The sequence below is a fragment of the Poecile atricapillus genome, chromosome 1 (assembly GCF_030490865.1).
Source record: "Poecile atricapillus isolate bPoeAtr1 chromosome 1, bPoeAtr1.hap1, whole genome shotgun sequence".
Lineage (NCBI taxonomy): Eukaryota > Metazoa > Chordata > Aves > Passeriformes > Paridae > Poecile > Poecile atricapillus.
Genome location: NC_081249.1, coordinates 114,856,809 through 114,863,459, shown reverse-complemented (window position 1 = coordinate 114,863,459; position 6,651 = coordinate 114,856,809). Strand labels below are relative to the sequence as shown.

At 52.0% G+C, this 6,651-nt stretch overlaps 1 protein-coding gene across 1 annotated transcript in view; it reads left to right on the top strand.

Annotated features, from left to right (window-relative positions):
- The first annotated feature begins 1,447 nt into the window (after window positions 1-1,447).
- Window positions 1,448-6,651, top strand: part of GDPD5 (glycerophosphodiester phosphodiesterase domain containing 5) — a 107,548-nt gene continuing 102,344 nt past the window's right edge. The window contains exon 1 of the mRNA XM_058856293.1: window positions 1,448-1,595. The gene's annotated coding sequence lies outside the window, so the exon portion shown is untranslated. The remainder of the gene's footprint in view (window positions 1,596-6,651) is intronic.

The following is a 6,651-nucleotide window of genomic DNA, read 5'->3' as shown; positions in this document are numbered from 1 at the left end:
AGGCACCAGACTTTGTTATGTGCCTTGAAATATCTGCATCTGTCCTGTCCCCTCCTGCACATCCACCCCCAAGCCTGCAGGAAAACACATCCTAAAGCTCTGCTGTGGACCTACAGCCAGGCAGCAAATAAAATGCTCCCACAGGACAGATTTTCATCAGGATTTAAGGTAATCACAGCTCTCAGGCTCATGATTCTGAAATGTCTCCTGTCAGCAGTGCTGGAAGGAGAAACACTTGGCAAAGAGCTGCCAGGACAGCTGCCTGAACCTCAACCCCACAGCTCCTCTGCTGTGCTGCTCATTGCTTGGATCAGATTCTAAAATCTGATTTTTCACCCCCAGTCATTCCCTACTGCTGGGTGCCGCAGGATTATTTCTGCTTCTCCTAGGAAAAGAGCCAGTTGCCAGCGACCTCTCAGCTTAGTCTGCCTCAGTAAAGAGGAGTCTGGCATTTGGCTTGTGCTTGCTTGTTATTTTGACAGCACATCCCTTCCTTTTGCACTGCTTGGATCAATCTCTACTTCAGGGCTGGGCCAAAAAAGTGGAAAATGGCCAATTTGCAGGAAAAAAAAAATAAATTAATCCATTGCTGTCAGCCAAGTGTTTTGTCACCTTGCATCAAGAAGGGCAAAGGATTCACAGCCAGGACACAGCTGAGTTTTGGCCACAGTGCTGGGCACGCCTGGGCACCCTTCTCATCCCAAATAACCTGTGCTGCTGCAGCGTGAGGGAAACAAGTCCTGAGCATGGTGTAGATCCAACAGAACACTCATCCTTCCCCCAAAATGCTGTAATTCAGGGACCCCACACCAGGTTGGCCTCGGTGTGGAGATCAGGTCCACCTGCACGCTTGGGAGTTCAGGATCTAATGTGGGACCAGGTGCAGGTGATAAAGGGGGTAGAAACAATGAAGGGTGAGTTGGAAAATTTGGGGAAGAAATCAGGAGGCTGCAAAGCCGAAATCCCCACCTGATCCTTTTTATCCACCTCGGTGGGAACACAGAACATCCCTCCTACCCCAAGCTGTGCCTGCCCCATCCCTGAAGTGTGCAGCGCCAGGCTGCACGGGGCTTGCAACAACCTGCGACAGTGGAAAGGGAGGTTGGAATGCCATGATCCTTAAGGTCCCTTACCCCCCTAATCCATTGTGTGATTCCGGGCTGCTCGCTGCCCTTTAGGGGCTCAGCATTCCCAAACCCCCCGGCACAGTGCCAAGCACTCCCCTCCCCAGGGCTGCCCCGACCTTTCCCTTGCCCCCCAAACCCGAACCCTTGTGGGGTTCGCTGGCAGCCGGGGGACACCCCAAACAGCAGAGCTGCCCACGGCGGGCTGCAGCTTCCTTTTCTTCTCCTCCTCCTCCTCCTGCTGCTGCTGCTGCTCTCGTCCGTGCGCTCCTCCCGCGCTGCCCGGGGCGGAGCCGCCCGGCCCAGCGCCCGCCCCGCTCCCGAGCCGAGCCGGGCTGCGGGGCCGGGGCTGCGGCCGTGCCAGCGCCCTCCCTGCGCCCTTCCCTGCCGGCCCTGGCACAGCCCTGCCGCCGGGGCCGGCCTCGCCCTTCCCGGGGCTCGGGAAGCCGGCGGATTTCCCAGCGGCAGCAGGTAAAGGGAAGGGGCGGGCTGGGTGGGCTGGGGGCTTCCCCCGCCTGGCGAGGGGTGACGCTGAGCTGCTGCGGCTGGGACAGCTGGGCAGGGCTGCACCCCCCAGAAGGGGCTCCGGAGCCGCGTTGCTTTGCCCCAAAGGGTGTTTCTTTTCCACGGCCGAAAGGTGTTCTTTGCCCTGTGTGCCCGTGGTGGCTCACCTGGCCGCCAGCATCCCGAGCGAAGTTGGGGATGTGACCGGCTGCTCCCGGCGAGGGGGGGTGAGGGTGGGCACCCACCCGGGGAGAGGTCCCGGGGTGCCCCCTCTGCTCTCTGAGACCCCCAGAGTGTCCGGGGGTGGATCTGGACGCTGCTCTTCCCCCTTCAGGCCCTGCCCGTTTTACAGAGAACGCTTCATTTCGATATGAAATGATGGCATCTGCAGTGTCCCGCGGTTCCAGGGCTTCACACTGGTGTTGTCCGGAGCTGTAAAATCCTGAGGCAGCAGAATCCCAAGAGGGATTGATTTGTGGTTGCTGGTCCAGCTGGAGGAGCACTCGGTGCCCATCCAGCTCCCTGAGGATGCTCAGCGATGTCCTGGATGGCTCTTGGCGACATTCCCCGCAGCAAAGCCTCTGTTAAAGACCCCAAATTTCCAGCGAGCGCTGAGCAGAGAGGGTGGAAAAAAGGTGAATGTAAGAGGGTGTTACTTTGTCTTGATGCTTTGAAAATAAACTAATTCAAAAAAAGAGTAATTCAGGAAGAAAAGGGGGGGAAAATTCGTCTCGTTGCTGTTTTCTTGAAGCCCTCACCCACGTCCTGTCTGTTCCCCGCCCGGAAAACTGGGCATGGAAGAGTTGCAGTCGGCATGTGAGCCTTTCTTTGGAAAAGGGCTGCTGGAGCAATTCCTGGTGTAGAAGCTGTGAAATTTCACCCCTGGTGAGATGGAAATGGGGATTCTCCAGCCAGGAAAAACCTGGCCACGTTGAACTTGCCGTGCTTTTGGATTTTAGGGGTGGGTCCTTGTTGCGTGTAATCGTGTTGGTTTAAGGGTTATTCTGGGGTTGGAGGGGGATTAGGGATAGATGACAGGAATAGGCATAGCCATACTGCATGTGAAATTTAAAAAATAATCAACTATGGTTCTCTCTGCTGGCTCTTTGTTCTGGTGGGAAGGAGCCTGGACAGATTTGTCTACATTAGAAAGTTACGCTGTGCACGGAGAATGCTGAGTCCAAGTGCGTCGTTCGGATGCTGGAGTCTCCTCAGGATGCTCCAGCTGCCAGGAAATTTAGATTGCTGCTGATTAGCAAGTAGAAGTTATAGTGGTGCTGCTTCTTAAAGAGCTTTTTTGGGGTTTGGATCACCCAGCCCTGCAGGATAAGAGCCTTCTCCCTTGTTTTTCCTTTACAAATTGCCAGGTTGCCCTTGGCAGGTGTGGCTGGGGAAAAGCTGAGGTAAATGGATTTCCTGCCTCACGTTTTGGCTGGCATGCCCATTTTCCTCGTCAGATTGCTATGGAAAATGGTCCATTAATTCATTAGCCAGCCTTTATCCACCTGAGCAGTGATGCATCCTGACTCCTTAAAGCCTGTTATTTTAACATATTCTCCTCTGCCAAGCTTTGAAGCATCTTCACGCTGATATCCCAGCAATGTGGAGCTGCAGAATATTTCTCTGTGATTTAGGAGGAGCTTCTTCAGAGGCAAATACAAGCTCTGCTTTGATGGCAGAGTTAATTTTAGAGTGGGTGTCTCTGTCAAGCTGTACTTTTTTTATTAAATGAGCGTGTTCTGCCTGTTACACTTTTCCCTGTGATGAATTCGGCAAAGCACGACTGGTATTTGTCTTGGAAGGAAAATGAGTCTTGGTCGGATCAATTGATGTGGTGTCAGGTTGTAGATTCAGAAATTGCTGGCTCGGAATTAATGATAAAGGGTTTGGTTTTTAGCAAGGCAACAAATTGTTCTATAAACCAGGAAGGTTATAAGGAGACACAGAACCAGCTGTGAGGGGACAACCTTTTGTTGTACTTTTACCCACTAACTGTGTACCCAGGTGCATTTGATCTCAAGTAACTGCCTTAAAATCAGTATATTTAGTTGGTGTTTTTTTTTACTTTGTGGGTTTTTAAGCGTTTTCAACGTGTGGGTTGGAGTAACTCACAGGTGCAAGTGCTGTTGTAGGTGGAGGTTAAAGATGCAGGGAGCAGGTGGCTCCTTCACCCTGCACTTTGATGCTCACAGGTGGTGGAAGTTATGTCTGGGTGCCCTTTAACCAGACACACCTGGGGGGAATATTGTCCTTTAACTTGCTCTGTGAGTCTTCCTGAGGCTGAAGATAAAAGGGAATGGTTGTACCTTTGAAATAATCCTGGTGCAGCTCTGGGCTTGTGTGGGAAGGTGTGGCAGTCACTGGTGGAGGGGCACTCCAGGCTCCTCCTGAGAGCAGCTTTCCTGCAAACATAGTGGGGTAGGAATATGCTATCCCTGGAATCTGAAATGCTGGTTTTAAACTCCTTTTTGTTGAGATGATGCACCCACAGAGGCTGTGCTCCCGTCCCTGAGATGCTTTGTACCTTCACGCTGATATTCATGAAATGGTTTGGGTTGGAAGGGACCTTCAAGCTCATCCAGTTCCACCCTTTGAGAGGAGGAGATGGGATCCACCTGGCAGCCACTTTGCTTCATTAGTCTGCAGCCGCTGCTAATTGGGCTCCAAAGAGCTGAAGCAGGGGTATTTCACTCCGGTGCTGACCCCCAGCCAGTGCTGCTGCTGCTCTGGGCTCTGCTGCTGCTCTGGGCTCTGCTGCTGCTCTGGGCTCTGCTGCTGCCAGCTGGAGCTGCTGTGGGGTGAGTGGTGTCTCGCTTCCTGTGTTTGTTGGCTGGGGTTTTTGCTCAGGGCTCCCCGAAATGCTGTTTTGGGGCCGGCTGTGAGGCTGAGCATCCCCTGCGCTCAGGAGAGGGCAGTGTCACACCGAGGAGCTCCTTCCCCATCCCCGCCGAGCAGTGCACGGAGCTGCCACCCTCGCTCCAGAGGGGCTCACAGGGGTTCTGTGCCAGGTGGCTTTAGGAGACGGGCACCTCATCCCCCTCCCTTCTTCCCAAACCGAGCGTTCCCCCTCCAGCTCTGCTCCTGGTGCTTAACAGCCCTTCTCGGGAACATCTGGAGTATGATGCTGGGAAAAGGGATTTAAAAGACTTTATGGTCATTGCTTTTGCCTGCCAGCCCCTCCATAAACAGCGATTAGATACAGCTACTTCCGTGCATGTCTTGACCTTAAAATAAAAAATTAAGCTGCACACTGGTGTTTGCTTTGCTGCCTTTTCCTCTTTAGCAAACCACTGCGTTCTCCCCACTTCCTCCAGAAGTGCCCACAGATACTGGCAGGACAACTGCCTGAATATTTGGTGCAATAGTCTGTCATTGCTCAATAGCCGGACAAACAACAACAACAAGTTTTATTTTTTTGTATGCAATTAAATATTTGTAGAAGACTTCTGCCAAGGAGTGGTCTCAAGGTACAGAGCGTTCCCCTGAACGGTGTTCAAACAAGCACCTTTGGGGATGGGGGTGGGGAAGTTTTTTGTGCCTGTGCCTCCATGCATTCCATGTTTCCACAGTTGGAATCCATTCCAGGTTGGGATTGAGCCCTGTCTTTTTTGTCCTCCTGGTCCTTGGGCAGGATTAGTCCTGATGGTGAAAAATGAAAAATGTTTCTTTTTGTGACTATTTTTTTGCATGTGTGACCCTTGATCTGGTTTTATTTCTTTTTTTCCCCTGCTGGATGAAGGGTGAACTGGGGATAGGAGAGGGGGAAATTGCACCTTTCCTGGGGTGCTGCACAAATCTGGGCACCAGCTCTGTCCCCATCTGTGCAGAGCCCTGCTGGTGGTTAATCTCTTCCTTGGAAAGAGCCTGGACTGGTTTTAATGCAATTCCTTAGTCATGACAAACCTGACTCCTGCTGCCCTCCCTGCACCTCTCTCTGTGCTGGAGCCACACTTTCCATGAGGAGCTTGGGGTCCAGGCTGCTGAGTCCTGGAGGTCTCGGAGGTGATGGACTGTAAGTTTATTCTCTTCTTGTCTGGGCAAGCTCAGAAGGATCTGTTTCACTTTCAGAGTTACCACGTGGCGCTGTACCAAAGCGGCTTTTTATCTCCCACTTTCCCCCTTAGGTGTCAGCTTGCCTTTAAATTTGTTTATTTTTATTTATTTATTTAAAATCCTGCTGCTTCTCTTCAAATGCCTCTGCAGCTTGTAAAACCTCTTGGTAAATGTCTGGCCCCTGTGTTTTGCTTCCCTTTCCTCCTCGCTGAGGTGAAATGAAACTTGTCCCTCCCCCAGCCCGAGGTGAAATGCACAGAGCAGAAACATTCTGGTCCTTGGCTGTTTTTAGCTGTGCTGAGTTTCAGGCTCACGTTTGCCCAGGGAAAGCAGCTTGTATCTGACTGAAATAGTCCAAGGTGAAACCCAGAGTTTCCTCTAGTAGGTATTTTTGGGTGTAGCCTTTAAAAAGATGTAATGGACTGGTTGTACCCTTCAACGTCCACGTGTTCTCCTGAACCACTCTAGGAGATTATATTTGGGCCACTTAGCTGGTATTGATGAATCTCTTGAGCTGACAGTCACCTAATCATAAATCAAGTCTAAAATCAAGTCACTGTTCTGCTTTCCTGCTGCAGAATTGCAGCAAAACAAAATGCATTAAATTTTCCTGCCTGGAGCTGGCCCTAGCCCGTGGTGAGCTGCTGGGAATTGGCACCTGAAGGTGACAGGGGATGCTCAGTGTATTCCACAAGATTCTTGGGAAGCAGGACTAATCCTGAGCAGGGCACTTAAGAGCTTGGAGAGGATTTGAGGCTCACGTCTGGGCTTGCTGTCCTGCAGAATTGCCCTGGACCTTGCCAGGAGGGAGGGACCTGGCATGGCCCTTGGGAGGTGTCCCTGTGTGTGTGACCCCATTTCATCCCCCTGAGCTGACTGCAGGGCTCTTGTCTGAGTAAAACCTTGGGGAATGGGGACAAAACTGGCACCTCTATCCCAGGTCATGCCTCAGGTCCTCTTGCTGTGTCTA